This window comes from Neomonachus schauinslandi, chromosome 14, assembly GCF_002201575.2.
Source record: "Neomonachus schauinslandi chromosome 14, ASM220157v2, whole genome shotgun sequence".
In the NCBI taxonomy this organism is placed as follows: Eukaryota; Metazoa; Chordata; class Mammalia; order Carnivora; family Phocidae; genus Neomonachus; species Neomonachus schauinslandi.
Window position 1 is genome coordinate 30,576,553 of NC_058416.1, and position 18,377 is coordinate 30,594,929.

The following is an 18,377-nucleotide window of genomic DNA, read 5'->3' on the forward strand; positions in this document are numbered from 1 at the left end:
GGCTCCAGCTGAGGCTGTCCAGAGCCATCAGCAGATACTGTTGAATGCTGCTTCCTCTATAGGAAACGTCTGGAAGGGAGTTGAGAGGCAGCAAGTTTACAACCCCAGAGATAAATGTGCCATCGTTCTTCCCCTCCATCCGGGTCACATGAAGTATTGGCTAATGCTCTAGTCTGACCTTTCCTCTGCCCCACTCCTCAACCAGCCTTCTCAGCAGAAGACAGAACACCTCTTCTGGGAATGGGTTTTTTGTTAAGTCCAGAAATCTTAGCTTCCTTCTTTCTGAAGATTGAAAGAGTACAGAGCAAGGATCAAGAAAGATGAGGAATCCTTCCATGCAGGCAGACAGTGGGGTTGTGGGATTGCTGATGGTCTTAAAAATCACTTTGATATACAGGTGCTATAGGTGTTTGGGCCTTATTTCGAATGAACATTTTAAAGACTTATTTCTTTGTGGGATGTAAATAACCAGACCATTCATGTGGCAATCTGTACACATAATTTTGTAGAGGGAATTGATTTTAGAGATTAGGTTAGTTCTATCTCCCTTAATTTTAAGAAAAAACTGAGTTCCAAAGACTTTCTTAGATTCACATATTTTGATTATAGCAGAGGTGGGATGAAAATTTTTTAAGTTATTTTTTTCTATTAAAGTCAACATGTGATGAGTCAGTGCATACCTATATATTTTTTTCAGTGCTCTATGCAATACATGCCCTCTTTAATACCCATCACCAGGCTAACCCATCCCCCCACCCCCCTCCCCTCTAGAACCCTCAGTTTGTTTCTCAGAGTCCATAGTCTCTCATGGTTTGTCTCCCCCTCCGATTTGCCCCCCTTCATTTTTCCCTTCCTGCTATCTTCTTTTTTTTTTTTAACATATAATGTATTATTTGTTTCGGAGGTACAGGTCTGTGATTCAGCAGTCTTACACAATTCACAGTGCTCACCATAGCACATACCCTCCCCAATGTCCAATGTCATTTTTACTTTAAATTTGGTTAGTGGCAAAAGTGTATATAGATAATTAAGGCCCTAAGTGACTGTATATTGTTTAAAGTACCTAGATAACTCTATTGAGAATAACTTTTTTTTTTTTTTTTTTTTTACAGATTCAGAAACTTGCTTGAAAGAGGGTTATGGTAAATACCTTGTTCATTTCTTTGGAGTTATGTTAATTTTGAGGTAACTCTGAAATATATATTTTGTGTGTGTGTGTGTGTGTGTGTGAGAGAGAGAGAGAGAGATGATACTTTCAGAGCTCTGGAAGAGGGACACACGAACTGTTATTCTTAGAAGACTGTACCTCTCCTGTCGCTGAAGCAAATGCATTGATTAGATGAGTGCATGGGGAAAGAAAATGCACTCTAATCACCAATGCCCCTAGTCAAACTTAAAGAGCAAAGTGAACGGAGAATTTCAAATACTTTCCATCACAATACCTTCAATCTCCAAATCATGAAGGTGTTTGTGTTGCCTCTACCTATTTTAATTAGGGACTGATCTAACTTATGCTTGTGTTTTAGCTTCAACAACTTTTGTTTTTCAGAGTGTAATGACAATCAGTGTATTATGGTGGCAAAATATGCATTATAAAATTCAAATAATACTGAATGGCAGAATTTAACAAGTAGAAATCTCAACTCCTTTACTGTTTCAATTGTCCCTTTATGCAAATACATACACACAGACACACACACACAAACACACAGATACACACACAAGCATATATATTTCAATATACATAGGATTATGTTCTATATCTTTTATTATAATTTCCTTTTTTTCCCCTTAAATCAGTGTTCTCTTTCAATGACAGAACACTGACCTATCCTGTTCTTTCCAAGAAGGACATCTGATTCTATGTTAACTATATGCTACAATTTATTCAACCAATCCCTTATTGTGGAGGTCAACTGTTTATTTCATTGAATAACCACTATCAGTAGTTTGGAGAGCTTTGTTTTTTAATGTGCTGGTTGTTTTTAAGTTTTTCTGATGATTTCTATTAAAATTGTGAATAATTTTGAAAAATATAGCACATTAACAATTTGGTGTTTTCTCTTACATTATTATTTTTGTTCTTCTATTGCTCAATGTTGTAACTTTACATGGTAAACTAAAACTCAGTCTTGTCATATCAATTTCAGTGTATTTGTGAAATCCTCAGTGTGAGAGATGGTAAGCACATACACATCTTTCCATTTTTCTGCTCTCCTCTCCACTTCCTTGTTTAAAAAATCCTGTTAATATTTATCATACAAAGCTGTAGCCAAATTAAAATCTGTTTTCTCAAAAGTTGATTCTAAAATTTCCCACGCAATAAAAGTAATAACAATATTAGTATTATGTAAATATTACTCTCTAGAGAAGCAAGTAGGGAAATAAGATCCGCAAGGACAGAAAAATAATCTTGTGTCCTTATCTCAATGTTGCTTGAGGGAGAATGCCTCAGGCATCCAGGACCAAAGGAATTTCCTGTGATCTCTTTGTTCACACTTTTTTACTTTGATTGTTCCAACTCATTGTTATTGTTGTACCTTGTGTTCTTGCCATTGTTGGTTTACCAGCCTATGCCCTACAGTAATATTTTCAACTTGAGTATAATATAAATAGTTCATTATCTAAAACCATGCATATTTGAAAAATACCTGTGTGTGTGTGTGTGTGTGTGTGTGTGTATGCTTTCACACTTGATTAGTAGTTGTGCAATGCATAGAGGTACTGGTAAATATAATTTGCCCCTTCAGAATTTTGAAGGAATTTCTTCATCATTTTAGTATGTGAGCAGATGTGTGAGCCTTGGAGGAAGGTGGCAGAGGATTAAAGGCGGGCTCTGATTCTTAGCTCCTCAGCCACTTCAGTAACTTTGCTTTTCTGTACCTTACCTTTCCTAATTATAAAATGAGAATAATATTAAGACTGGTGAGAATGAGTACACATTTAAAGTATATAGCTTAGTGCCTATGACTTAGGGACATTCAAAAAAGGTTGACCATTCTTTGAGGTAGCCAAAATTGCTAATGAGAAGTTGATGTCATATTTATTTCATACTCTCATAAATAAATCTCATATACTCATTTTGTATCTATTTCTGAAAGTTTTAAGATTTCCTCTTTTCCTTGGAGAAGTTAGATTTCATAGAATGTGTCTAGGTATGATCTTTAATCATCCATCCTTCTCAGTTATAGACAGATCTTTAAGTTTGAACTCTGTTTTTGCCTTGGGGAAATTTCATTTTATATTTCTTTGATTACTTATTTCCTCTACTATCTATATTCTCTATTTCTGGAAATGATTTCAGAGATGTAGTGATCCTGAATCTATTCTGCATTTTTCTTCATGTTTCTGAACTATTTTCTATTTCTACAGTATCGCTGTAAATTGCAGATGTTCCTAGTTTTTCCTTCCTACTGACAAACTGCCCATTCATTGACCTTTTAATTTCAGTAGTTAAATATACTCTGATTTTCAGGAAACATTACTTGTTCTTTGATTGCTAGTTTTTTCAAAGCAGCCTGTTCTTTTTCTTGGATGCAACCACCTCCCTAAGGATGCAAATTAGAATTTAATTCTCAATTCTCTTCTTTTCCCTGAATTATCTCACCTTCCTCTGGAATTGGATGCTTTGTTATTCATTCATCTTAGTTATTCTCCATTCTTTTCTTCTGTTCCTCTATTGTATGGTGAACTTTGTGTGTTTATTTATATAGAGATGTTTTATGTAATTTCAATTAAAATAATGCATATATATAGGTTAAAATTTCAAATGTGGCCTGAAAGACTATGCTGTCCAGTCACTGCAACCCTCCATCCCTGAAACCTTCCTCCAGGTCTCAGACATGGAGCAGTCACTTTCTACTCTTTCATTTCCTCTTGTATCTAACTAGGTTTTTGGTTTTCTCTTTTATGTCTTTAAAAATTTTATTTATTTGAGAGAGAGAGCGCGAGTGAGCAAGTGGGGTTGGGGGCAGAGCGAGAGGGAGAGAATCTCAAGCAGACTCCCCTCTGAGCATGGGGCTGGATCTCACAGCCCTGAGATCATGACCTAAGCTGAAATCAATAGTTGGACACTTAACCAACTAAGCCACCCAACAACCCCTGTAACTCAGTTTTCTAAATAATGTGTTCATAGTTCTGTATGTCCACTTATCAGTTCTAGACACCTCGTACTGAGTTTCTACCATGGAAGATGAAAACTTAGCTCTCATACTATGATCCCAGGATACACTTGCCTCTTCATACCTTTATATTACAGTATTTGGTTAAATCAATATGCACTATTTGCACTAAGATTTCACAGATGTGCTTTTACTTTGTATTCATTCTGTTTAGGGTTCATTGTGCTTCTTGAACTTGTGGGTAACCATCTCTCACGGAAGAATTGTTCAGTTAGATACTAGTCTAGAAGCAGAAGACTTCTTTTAACCTGAGTTTAAAACTTGTGTTGAGGAGTCAGGGTCTCTGGCTTTGTCTTCAAGACAATAAACGTGAAAAATTTGTTTGCCAAATCAATATGTTGGCCTGAACTAAAAGATAACTAAAAGAAAAGCAGATTTACATGAGTAAAAGATTGAGAGTATTTTTCCATCTTCCATTAACTTTTTTAAACATGCAAAGCACTGTCTAGGAAGTGCTAAATTTTTATTGCTTATCTTACAATCCAATAAAAATTCCAGTAAATAATTTAAAACTAGTCTTATTAAAATCAGGCTTATGGGTGCCTGGGTGGCTCAGTTGGTTAAGCGACTGCCTTCAACTCAGGTCATGATCCCAGGGTCCTGGGATCGAGTCCCGCATCGGGCTCCCTGCTCTGCGGGGAGCCTGCTTCTCCCTCTCCCACTCCCCCTGCTTGTGTTCCCTCTCTCACTGTGTCTCTCTCTGTCAAATAAATAAATAAAATCTTTAAAAAAAAAAAATCAGGCTTATGTGTGCATTTGACGGACTTCCCATGCTATAGCTCTATAACACCCTTTTCTTTTTAATATTATAAGGAAATTATCCAAACTTAGACTTCTGTTTGGTTAAGTATACATTCAGAGAGAATACAGTTTCCTTATGTTTTAGAAAAAAAAATCATTAGTTAACTCTTTAAATTTCCTCTGATTATTCAAGACATATTCTATTAGCAAATGTTTCACAATGGTACTATGAAATTTCTCAACACTAAAGATCATTTTTGGTTATCACCTGTAGGACAACCTTATAATAAGAATCAAATAATTAGCTACATCAATGGTAAGCAATGTTGTTGAATTTCAAGGAAAATAAAAAATGAGCATGAACCGCTTCCTAATTTCTCATTCCAAAGGAACTTTTTTTTAATACCAAAGAGAAAACATGGGTATTCTGAAAACTTAAATCAAGAGTTAACAAACTTTCTGTAAAGATATAAAGGCCAAACAGTACATATTTTAGATTTCATGGGCCTAACATCTGGGCCCTCATAGCTCAAAAGACAGTGCATTTTATTTTTTTTTAAAGATGTTATTCATTTATTTGAGAGAGAGAGAGAGAGCACAAGCAGGGGGGAGGGGAGCCTGAAGCAGGGCTTCGTCCTAGGACCCTGGGATCATGACCTGAGCCGAAGGCAGACACTTAACTCACTGAGCCACCCAGGCACCCCAAGACAGTACATTTTTTAAAAAGGTGAATATGGCTGTGTTCTAATACAACTTTCTTTAAAAAACTCAGTTTTCCATCATTTTCCCTATAACAGAGAACCATTCTTTCCATCACACTCAGCCCATCTTCTAGCCCCAAATGAAATGTTGTGAAGGGGCTAAACCCTCACAAAGCTGAGAAATTGTCTAGAACTTCCACTAGATAACCAAAAACCAGCATCACCATCTGTACCTACTACGATGAGGATTCTGTGCATGGCAGACAGAGCTGAGAAAGGAAGGACTAAATGTCCATACTTTCTCTTTATCAGAAATCACGCCTTCCCATTTGGTTTAAAACACTTCATGGCTCTCTGGTCTCATTGCCCTTAGGATGAAGACTTTAGTGGAAACAAAGATTAACTAGTGGAATGACAGGCTGAGAGAATAACTTGTGTTTTACTTTTCTTGTCTGGGGTTCTCTCCCGTGTCTGCTATCAGCTGCTGGGTCAGTTGAGGGCTGGCCAACAGTGGTTGGGCATCTCCATTCCCCACCATTTAGTCTCTCATCCTCCAGCTGATCGGGGTGGGCTCCTTCACTTGATAGGTTCCACGAGAAAGCAAAAGGGAAAATCCACTGAAAAAGTGTGTGTCAAGTATCCGTGTCACATCTGCTTCTATCCCATTGGTAAACGCAAGTCATATGGCCAAGCCCAGAGTCAGTGTGGAGGGACACAGGGAAGCCTGAATGAGCTGAAGCCATATTGCACCTAACGTTAACCCCAAGAAAGGATATTGAAAATGAGTCTGGATAATAATTACTCATTAGGTCAACTCTAAAGCTACCACATGTCTAGATTTTTTTCAAAGTGCTCTAGTTTCATAAATCTTATTTTCTTTCTTTTTTTTTTTTTTTAAGATTTTTATTTATTTGACAGAGAGAGATATAGCGAGAGAGGGAACACAAGCAGGGGGAGTGGGAGAGGGAGAAGCAGGCCTCCTGCCGAGCAGGGAGCCCGACGCGGGGCTCGATCCCAGGACCCCGGGATCTTGACCTGAGCCGAAGGCAGACACCCAAAAACTGAGCCACCCAGGCACCCCAATCTTATTTTCAATGAGTATGATTTATTGAATATATTACTAACATACATTAATCTCACACAGTTATTTGCAGATAAATTTGAAAGGCAATTAGCATTTTTTCAGTTTGATTCTTTACATTCCGTTTGGGAAATACGGCTACTGTCCTTATTCACTCTTCAAAGATTTATTTCTAACCTACCACTGATAGGTATAACATGCCACTTTATGGAGGGCTGTGTCATTACAAGGGCATTTTTCAATCAAAAACTGATAAGGAGAGCTAATCCAGTTTACAACTAATACATTTAAAAGACAAAAGCCATAATCCTTTCCAGCAGCTTTCTGGCTCCTATGTTCAGGGTCATAATAACTGCTAGAGGAAAAAAAAAAATAGCCTCTTCTTGATTTTTCCTCTTACAAAGGACCCTACTAAATTAGAATTTATTTTTTTTTTAAATTTTTTTATTCTTATGTTAATCCCCATACATTACATCATTAGTTTTAGATGAATAAATTAGATTTTTAATTTTTTTTTTCTGCTGTAAACCCAACTCATTTAACCATGTATAGTCATGTTTTTCCTGAACCTGAATATCATGTTTCAATGAATTCAGAAGACCACTGCAAGGGGACTGCAGAAAAAGCTTTGTATGCCTTTAATCTGGACAAACAGACGGCCACAGAAGACAGCCCCTTCGCAGAGACTATTCTATCTAGGACCCTTCTACAAATTAGAAAATCATTTAGAAAAAGAGACATAAACAGAGCCTTTGTTTATGCCACTTTCTTGTCCCCAGATAAGATCAGATGATCTTCCTGTTTAATCAAAATGCTGTTAGGTAGATTAAGTACTCTCGTAGAAACCCAGGAGAGGGATTTGGCAAAAGTGGAACCAGAACATGTGTGCCACCGAGAATAGCAAGTGTGCAATCCCAACATGAAGGAAGAGATGTCTCATTAGAAAGTAGGGGGGCTGCCCTTCATTTTGAGGAATGATCCATTTGGAGTCCTCCTTTTCCCTGGAGTTGCTGACTGTTTTTCCTGAATGTAAGAGGACTCTGACAAGGGCACTGCTACTATCTGTTTACAGAGGCAGAATGGGTTTTATCTGGACCACAGGGATCCTTTCCTTCGAATTAAACCATTAGAACTATCTGTACATATTAGCTTATGTTTCTGTGTCTTGTTCCTATGTTTCTATGGCTTGTTCCTAAGATACATCATTAGGCATTTAAATTTTACCTGGTGATTCTGAAACAGAAATTGATCATAGTGAATTCCCTATTCTGAAATTTAGTCATTTTCTAACACCTTTTTTCTCTTACAGAAAGGGAACTTTCCCTTTAATATCATATGTTCAATGCTGGGAATGAATGTCTGTGGATGAACTGATTTTTAAAACAAGAATGCTAGTAGAATATATGCATGGTGTTGCAACAGATTTGGATTTTATTGGGCCATGTATCAATAAACTTGTTCCTTTCTTGGGTGTTGAAAACCAAATGAGTAAAAAGAAAAGAAAAGCAGTATATAAAAATTTAATGAATGCAAAGACCTTCAAAGTGTCACTGAGACCGAAAGTACAAAGCTTATCCACTGATGGAATACGCAGGAGTAAAGCTATGAGCACTTAAAACTCTCTGGCCTGATGATCCTGTGTACCTGCACAGCGCCTTCTCATTGTCCAGGTCACTCTGTTATTTTTGTTTATCAACGAATCATATTCCAACTCTTTCATTTGCAGTCTATCATAGGAAGGGGACTTCTGCTAATCCCTCATGATGCCCAGTGCCCTGGAGGAGAAGTTTTTTTTTTTTTTTTTTTAAAGATTTTTTTTATTTATTCATGAGAGATAGAGAGAGAGGCAGAGGCAGAGGGAGAAGCAGGCTCCCCGCGGAGCAGGGAGCCCGATGTGGGACTCGATCCCAGGACCCTGGGATCATGACCTGAGCTGAAGGCAGACGCTTAACTGACTGAGCCACCCAGGCGTCCCAGGAGAAGTTTAATATTCTATGTTGTTTGGCCCTTTGCTTTGTTATAGAATCATTTATTTCACGGATCTCACTTCAGAGACAGTCAGTGTTGGCATCCAAGAGTTTTCCTTAAAATGATATCAAAGCACCATTTTCCATTCTATCCCAATGCTTTAAAGAAACAGTCCTACTTTAAAATTGATGACCTTAAAAATAACACACCTCAAGAGGGGAAAATAATTTAAATGGAGAGCATTCCTGTTGAGGGGTTTTTTTTCCCCCAGAGGGTTGGTTGGGGAAGTTAGCAATCTGAATATAATCATTTCAAGTATCTACTTGTGAAAACCCAAAAAGGAAAGAAAAAAAAAAGCCCTGCCCCATAAACTGATACTAATGATTTCTAGGCAAAAAAAAAAAAAAGAGAGAGAGAGAGAGAAACATTTCTTTGTATTCCTCAACATTCACACTCAGTTACTCAGAGATGCACATACACACATGTACCTTACACATAAACACAGACTCTCAATTCTGCATGAGAACTGTGCCCAGAGGGGCAAGAAAATGTTAAGTAAGGGGTTTCTGGTAGACATTACAGAGCATACAGAGTCCTTGCTTATAGAGATAAATGTTGAGAGATACATATGTTTAATATGTTCTTCTAAAAGAAAAGTTAAAAGGAAACATCACCCCCACTCTACCTTTCATTATCATAATAATGAAAGGCAGATGGGTTTCACACATCTTAGTTGTTCACATAAATGGAATTCCCAACAGCAGCAAAATGCCCGTCAGTGAATTGGACTCCATTGAGCCCCTACCACCATCTTGAGTCTTTAAGGTTTACAATAGCACATGAGGGGTGCATAAATCACCCCGAAAGAGTGAGAAAGGAAACAGCTTTTAGAGTAGGAGTCTAGGGAGCCATTTCTGAGTTAGAGAAACCCCAATGTTACATTATGGTCTCATTAGCCATGGACAAGCCCCAGCAGGCCTGGCTTTGCAGACTCTCTGAGCAATCTGAATTCTAAAAGCTCCTCCCCATCTTATCTGAAGCACTCATACTGATCCTGAGAAGGAAGGATATGGGTGCAGGACTGCCAACTCTCCTGAGATTTCCAGCTTGAGCGCAAAATGATGCTAAGGGACATCAGCATTCAGTGTTTGTGAGTCAGTTTGGAGTTCCAGTAAGTTTCCTCCTGTAACCAGCTAAAGGATTTCTGAAAAGGCTAAGTAATATGAAAGCTTTTAGCATACAAAAAAAATCAAGTTTTGTGAAAAGGAGCTTATTACAGACTCTGAAGACAGGGTTTCTTTTTATAACTATCTCAATAAGCCGTACCAGCAACTTGCTTTGTTGCTCGTTAGTAAAATAGGGAATAAATGTATATATTATCAAGTGGTATCAAGGAAAAGCCCTCTGAAGAGTATACATGCATAAGAGAACCACCCTTTAAAGGAAAGGTAATAATCCAAACATTAAAGAGAGTCAGATCCCATGCCACCCCCCTGGGTCAAAGGGACAGATAAAGAATTGATAAGAGGAGATACCCAGGAACAGAATGAGAAATGACGAGATGAGGATAGAAGCTTAACCCTCTAAATCCAGGAGGAACCTGAAGAGGTCACTGATTCTTAGACTTCCTTTCAGGTCCAAACACTAAAAACACATTTGTTATGGGATGGCTATGTATTCCCCAAATTCATATGGTAAAGTCTTAACCCCTAGCACCTCAGAATGTGACTATATTTGGAAATAGGGGCCCTTAAGGAGATAATTAAGTTAAAATGATACTGTTAGGTGGGCCCTAATCCAGTTTTGACTGGAGTCCTTACAAGAAGAGGAGATTAGCGCACACACACACACACACACACACAAGCAGAAGAAAGACCATGTGAAGACACAGGGAGAACACCGCCATCTGCCAGCCAAAGAGAGGGGACTATGCAGAAACTGGACCTGCAGACACCTTAAGCTTAGGCTTCTAGCCTCCAAAACCATGAGAAAATAGATTTCTGTTGTTTAAGCCACCCAGCCTCTCATACTTTGTATGGCAGGCTAGCAAACTGATACACCATTTTAAATAATTTCTATCCACTCATTTAATAAATACTTATCGAGCATCCACTTTCCATCAGACATTGGGGTAATGTAAAGAAATCAGCAGAAACAAATCCAGTCTCCGCCCTTATCAAGCTTAGAGTCTAAGGGAGGAGACCCTCATGATCCAGTCACACATAGACACGCACAGTTGCAGTTGTGATGTCTGGTGCAAAGAGAATGTGAAATAGGAGGATGCAGCCAGGAAGGTCAGGGAAACAGGAAGGAAAGCGTTATCACAGATATGAATCAGGAGTCTGTCCGGCTATGAGGGGAGACTATTGAACAGGCTTCCCGTCTCCTCCCTGACCCCCATTTCAGTCTTTTTTCAACAGTTCCCAGAAGAATCCATTAAGGGCATGTGGCACAGACAGCTCAGAGTTCAGTAACCCATTACGTTCCACCCACCCTCCCCCCCCAACCCTGGGACACACAGGAGAACTATTCTGCAGCCTTTCTGGCATCAAGGTGAGGCCATGTGATCAGTTTCTGTCAATGGAAAATGAGCAGAAAAGCCTGGTTACTGGACTGTGGCAAGATAGACAATCCTTCCAGCAGCATGTGAATTGCCCATGACACCACACACACCTATTTGGCTGATGTTTTCTTTTTAAATTGTCCTTTTAAAACTGTTTTAGGTTACCAGGGTGCCTGGGTGGCTCAGTCGTTAAGCGTCTGTCTTCAGCTCAGGTCATGATCCCAGGGTCCTGGGATCGAGTCCCGCATTAGGCTCCCTGCTCCGCGGGAAGCCTGCTTCTCCCTCTCCCTCTGTGCTCTCACTCCTTTTCTCTCTCAAGTAAATAAATAAAATATTTAAAAAAAAAACTGTTTTAGGTTACAGAAAAATTGATAAGATAGGGGCTGCCAGGTGGCTCAGTCAAGTAGGCATCAGACTCTTGATTTCGGCTCAGGTCATGATCTCAGGGTCATGAGGTGGAGTCCTGCATTGGGCTCCATGCTCAGTGGGGAGTCCGCCGGAGATTCTCTCTCTCCCTCTCCCCCTTGCCTTGCTCTCTCTCTCTCCAAATAAATCTTTAAAAAAAAAAAAAAGTAAAGAAATATATTGAGATCATACAGAAAGATCCCACGTACTTTATACCCAGTTTCCCTGATTATTAACATCTTATATCAACATGGCCCTTTTCTAAATGATGAATGAACCAATACTGATATACTGTTATTACCTGAAGTCTATATTTTACCCAGGTTTACTTAGATTTTTCTTTTGTTTTTCCTCTTTTTTTCTCTCTCCATTTTTTCTAATATCCTTCTGTTATTACAGGATCCTATCCAGGATACCACTCTGTATTTGTTTAATAGTCCTGTTTCTTAAAGCTCCAGCAGCTGTGACAGTTTCTTAGACTTTCCTTGTTTTTGTTGACATTGGCAGTTTTGAGGAATACTGGCCATGTATTTTGTAGAAGTCCTTCTATTTTCATCCTTCAGGTTTTTCTCATGATTACACTGTGGTTGCATGTTTTTGGGAGAAAGTTCACAGAGGTAAGGTATCATTTTCCTCATATCGTATCAAGAATATATGCAATCAGTATGACGTCACTGCTGCTGTTCACCTTGATCACTTGGCTGAGATAGCATCTATGAGGCCCCTCTTATTGTGTGATTATCCTCCCACCCCGGTCCATACCCTGCTCTTCAGGAGGAAGTTACCATGCCCAGCCCACATTTAAGAAGTGGGGAGCATCTACTTCAATTCTTTCGAATTCTTTGCAAGGAAGACTTGTCTCTTCTCCCAGATTTACCTCTTCATTATTTATTCATGACACAATGGACTCATAAATATTTATTTAATACCTTCACTTATAATCTAATATTACTTTATCTTATGCTTATTTTTGTTTTTTTTAATCTTATTTATTACTTTATTATTTAAAGAGGGGTGGTGAAGTCTCCAGTCATAATAATGGCTTTGTCTATTTCTCCTTTCAAATCTATCAGTTTTTGCCTCATGTGTTTTGACACTTTTTTTTTTAAGATTTTATTTATTTGACAGAGAGAGAGAGCACACAAGCAAGCAGGGTGGCAGGCAGAGGGAGAGGGAAAAGCGGGTTCCCCCACTGAGCAGAGAGCCTGACGTGGGGCTCGACCCCAGGACCCCAGGATCACGACCTGCGCTGAAGGCAGACACTTAACCAGTGGCACCCCAACACTCTATTGTTAAGTACATATACATTTAGGAATATTATGTCTTCTTGGAGAATTGACCCCTTCATTATTATGTAATCCCTCTAATTTAATACTTAATGACTTAAAACAGAGGCCTAACTTTGAGAACACACCCACATTGCCACCTCCTGAAATTAGTTTAACTAAACCTACCCATTTTTGGGACTAACTGGTGTTGAAGTTGAACAAACTGCCAGCTCAAGCTGTTTGTATTTGAAATCTTCAGGGAATTTCAGAGGATGAAACTCTAGGGAGCCAGGGCAGGCTATCCCCAAAATGTTCCACTATGGCATATTTATTATTTTGATTTAAAGATGTTAAAAATAGGGGCGCCTGGGTGGCTCAGTTGGTTAAGCGACTGCCTTCGGCTCAGGTCATGATCCTGGAGTCCCGGGATCGAGTCCCACATTGGGCTCCCTGCTCAGCAGGGAGTCTGCTTCTCCCTCTGACCCTCCCCCCTCTCATGCTCTATCTCATTCTCTCTCTCAAATAAATAAATAAAATCTTTAAAAAAAAAAAAAGATGTTAAAAATAGAACCACCCTATGATCCAGCAATTGCACTACTGGGTATTTACCCAAAGGATATAAAAATACAGATTTAAAGGGGTACATGCAACCCGATGTTTACAGCAGCATTATCAACAATAGCCAAACTGGAAAGAGCCCAAATGTCCATCAACTGATGAATAAAGAAGACGTGCTGTATATATACAATGGAATACTATTCAGCCATCAAAAAGAATGAAATCTTGCCATTTGCAATGACATGGATGGAGCTAGAGAGTATTATGCTAAGTGAAATAAGTCAGTCAGAGAAAGAAATACCGTATGATCTATCTCACTCAGACATGGAATTTAAGAAAGAAAACAGATGAACATGCAGGAAGGGGGTAAAGAAAAAAAAAAAAGGAGAGAGGGAAACAAACCATAAGAGACTCTTAATGATAGAGAACAAACAGGGTTGATGGAAGGAGGTGGGTGGGGGATGGGCTAGATTGGTGATGGGTATTAAGGAGGGCACTCGTGATGAGCACTGGGTGTTGTATGGAAGTGATGAATCACTGAATTCTACTCCTGAAACCAATATTGCACTGTATATTAACTACCTAAAATGTAAATGATTTAAAAAAAAAAAATAAAGTTACTTCATAAATGGCCAATGTAGGAACTACTCTGACTCGCCCTTGTCTCTAAAAAGCAGGAAATAAATCTTCCATGTGAAATGTGCCCTCATTTCCTCTATAGCAAGAGGTAGACAGACATCCTTATCACCAGAGTCAAGGAATTCAGGGCCAAAAGGTCTATATAAACAAAGCTTGTTACTTTTACTAATTTACTACCCTAGCCCAAATCCTGTTAAGAATGCCTTACTAATTGAAGTTCCCGAACATAAGACATAATTGTCCTGTAAATTCCTCACAGACTTATGTTTGTCTAAGATGTACAAAAGCTGCCCACCTTGGCAATTCTTTAGGTCTCAATTTCATTACTGGGCCTCCATGCACACTTAATAAAACTTTTTTTCTCCTGTTAAAGAGAAAAATAACAGAGTTTCTTGTAGATGTTATGAGGTTGAGCCTTATTTTTTAAGATTTTATTTATTTGACAGAGAGACAGCGAGAGAGGGAACACAAGCAGGGGGAGTGGGAGAGGGAAAAGCAGGCTTCCCGCTGAGCAGGGAGCCCGATGTGGGGCTCGATCCCAGGACGCTGGGATCATGACCTGAGCTGAAGGCAGATGCTTAACGACTGAGCCACCCAGGCACCCTGGGTCTTATATTTTTTTCTCTGTCTTTTAACTGGTATATTTAGACATTTCACATTTAATGTATTTATTTATATACTTTAATATCTATTTTCCATTTGCCACATTACTCTTTCTGCCTTCTGTGGTTTTAATTGAGGATTTTATATTAGTTTTCTTTCATCTGCTAGCATCTCCATTATACTTCTTTTTGTCCACTTTCCCTGCAACTTAGTTCTTTGGCAAGCCCATGAAAAGTTGTTCACTTTCAGATTGTTCAAACTTTTTCTTGTTTTAAAGACAGGAATGATGAATTCCAAGCTTTTTACATGTCAAAGTTGGAAACAGAAGTACTGATTTTTTCCCAACACAAATTTCTTGATTAAGGAAGCCATGTTTAGATTTATAATCTGGTGCAAACTCTGTTATTGTCACAACCAGTGATATACACCACTTCCTAGCCTGCCCTGTAAAACTGATCAAATATGATGTATAACACTGTAATAATGCAGATAAATACATTTGTGATCTAGTTTGCTGCATATGTGATTAGCTAGTGTCCCCCAGAAGGACCTTGGGAACTAGATACAAGTCAGGAACATTTAATTTGGGAGAAGGCTGACTGGGGAAGGAGAAATAATGGCAAATAATATACAAGTCTGGAACAATGGACATTCCTAAGAAGAGGCAGTGGCCCCATGTAGAGAAAGAAATAATAGAGTATCACATACAGCCTTGCCTACTTCTAAAATAATAAGAGTCCTTCTTTAACAGCTGACACTGAGGCTCTGTGTGCTAGTAGAACATTCTACATGGAGATGGCACCAGAGGGGCTCATGGTTTCATCCATTCACTCATTCATTAAGTTGTCCAGGGAAGTTATAAATAAAAATACTTACTCCTAGATTTTAAAATTGACTAATCACTCATGTATCATTTCTTTCAAGTAACTATGCTACTGAGTATATAATTCTATAAGAGGCATATAGCCAGCTTTACCTTTTTAAGTGAATGTCATTGGATTCAGGGGACATCCCACTCCAGACTGGGAGGCAGTGGCCAGAGCAATGTTCCTGCTGCAGCTTTCAGGCAGTTTGATTAGTAGCTCTACATCCCAGGCCAGGCCAGCTCTTTGTGAAATTATCTCTTAGCCGGTTCTTCCACACCCCCCTGCCTGTTCAGCACTATTTCCCCTCTACCAGCCTCCTCTGCTCCAGGTGACCTGGTTTTCCCACTAATCCATGAACCAGCCACTTACATTCCCACTGCAGCTATTTATTCACATCCCTGACCTGACCCAGAATCTATTCTCTCATCCATTCATATTCTTTCATTGTATACTGTTTATTCCAAGTTCTGTCTTCTACATAAAACCTCTGGGATTGTCTCAGCCCATAAAAATGGCCAAGTACTGGGCACCTGCTGTCTGAGAATATTATACTTTTCAATGGATTTAATCTGCACAGCTGCTCTAAGAGTTGACATCATTATCTCTATTTGACAGATAAGGAAACTGAGGTAAATGAAGGCCAAGAGTGGAGCCACAGAGCTAGTGAGCAGTGGACCCAGGGTTTGAAACTGGACAGTCTGGCTCCAGGCCTCCTGTATGTAGCCTCCACGTGATAGCAGTTCTTACCATACTCATTTCCCACTTCATTCTTACTGTCAGTAATGTATTTTGGCATTTCATTAGTCCTTAGTTTTATAGCTGAATGTCTCACCTCATAGAAAATAACCAGTACCAGAACTGGAACCATATTTCATATATTTCTGTATTTTACTCAGTATATAACACAGACCCAGGCTCATAATCACTACCAAATATATTTTGGTTGATTAGTTATTCTCAATCTGAATTATTGAATTTCTAATCCATCCAGCAAATAATCAAAATGATAAAAATTATATGACACATGTAAATGGCATTATCATCTGTATATACTAAAACACATATTCCTACATATTTAATAGGCCTCAAAGAAATAGGACTTAAACACAACTACCATCGCAACAAAAAGACTTCACATCAACATCCATAACCATGGCTGAGAAAGAAAGTATATGGAATGTTCTAATATTTCCCCCCTTGACTCTGAAGGGGTGAGTGCAAGGTCAAGAGAGTGCTCATAGCCCCAAGCCTCAATTTTGTTCTTCCCTTCATATAATGCCACATAGAACTGCATTAAATGAGTCAAATTTAGGCATTTTGCAAAGACAAGTGTAGACTCAAGACACTACCCAGCCAACAATTACAATGTATATATTCTGTGTGACTTTTGCCAGATTCTTGAAACTTCAGGTTCCTTGGAACTCAGTATTCTCACTTAAAACTGGAGTTCATAAGCTACCCTGCCTAACTCATGGACCAGCAATGAGGAATTTAAAACACATGTGCTTAAATACTTTGACGATAGTTTAAAGCATTAATGACAAGAAACAAACAAGTGCTGACCCATTTCTTAAGTATAAAACTCTGGCAAAGCACAGAGATCTATACTGCCCAGTCTATTCCTGTATTATAAGGTGATCTCTGACACATGAGGTCCCCATGTACAACTGCTGGAGAGCTCATCATCTCCCAATCCAGGAGGGAGAATCTTGTTTTGAGTTTCTTTTTTTTTTCTCCCTAGAAGACTAAAATTAACCGTATACATCTAAGTGGGGAAATTTGAAAAAAATATCACTTTCCCCAAACTCTGAGCCCCTCTTTCTTTGCCTCAAACCTTTTGAACATGTAGAATGACTGTTTCCAAATATATGATTCACAAAATCTAGGAAGGAAGTCCATGATATCAGCACATTCTAGCTTCCTAACAAAAGTTCTCTAATCCCCAAATCCCGTGATCACTGCTTTGCATAGTAAATGAAGTTAACGGTGTTTTAATTAAGTATGTAAACTACTGGCTTAGAAGATGCTTTCACTGGATTCTAAATCATTAGCTAATAAAAGTTATCTAAACACACAAATATCAGCGTTTTCAGGAGAAGGTATTAATTTTCCTATTTATTAGGAAATGTAAATGTTGATGCACACCTGATGTTATCATTAGTTTTCACAAATGTCTCTTATGATACAACACTGATCATCTAGAAAGGATAAGAGCTTCAAGAACAATTTTCATCCTGCCTCTGCATTTTTCAAACCATGCTGTCTGAAACACATTGACTGACATGGCCACAAAAATAAAGCCCAGCTCTCATGCTATAGGACAAAAAGAAAATTGAATGCTTCAAAAAACTTCAAATTTTCATCTTTTGTTTGATAATCACTGCACGCTGTCTTTGTATGTGAATTTCAAGGCCAAGTGGGCACTTATTAAGGTTATTTAGGCCAATAAAATCAATATTGTGAGAAATAAAATCAGCCAACAGTATAGTGTGCTATTTTTTTGAACCTCAATTATCTGAGTAATAGCCTCAATTCTCCACTTAATAGATATTAGCACTGCCTTAGACTAGTGAGATAACAAAACGGTAGAAGGGGATTAGAGGAAAATGAGATGTTGCCAGAAAATGGAAATGGACATCAAGTGTTTTGATATTTTTTGCATTCAGGTAATTAAAAAAATCATGATTAGTGTCCTAAGGAAAACTATTAATAACTCTCTTGTTCTAACAATTTTTTTCCAGAAAGTATCATGCATCATGGTAAGATTCCTATGTGGCCAAAACCCTGAATTCTCAAGATGATA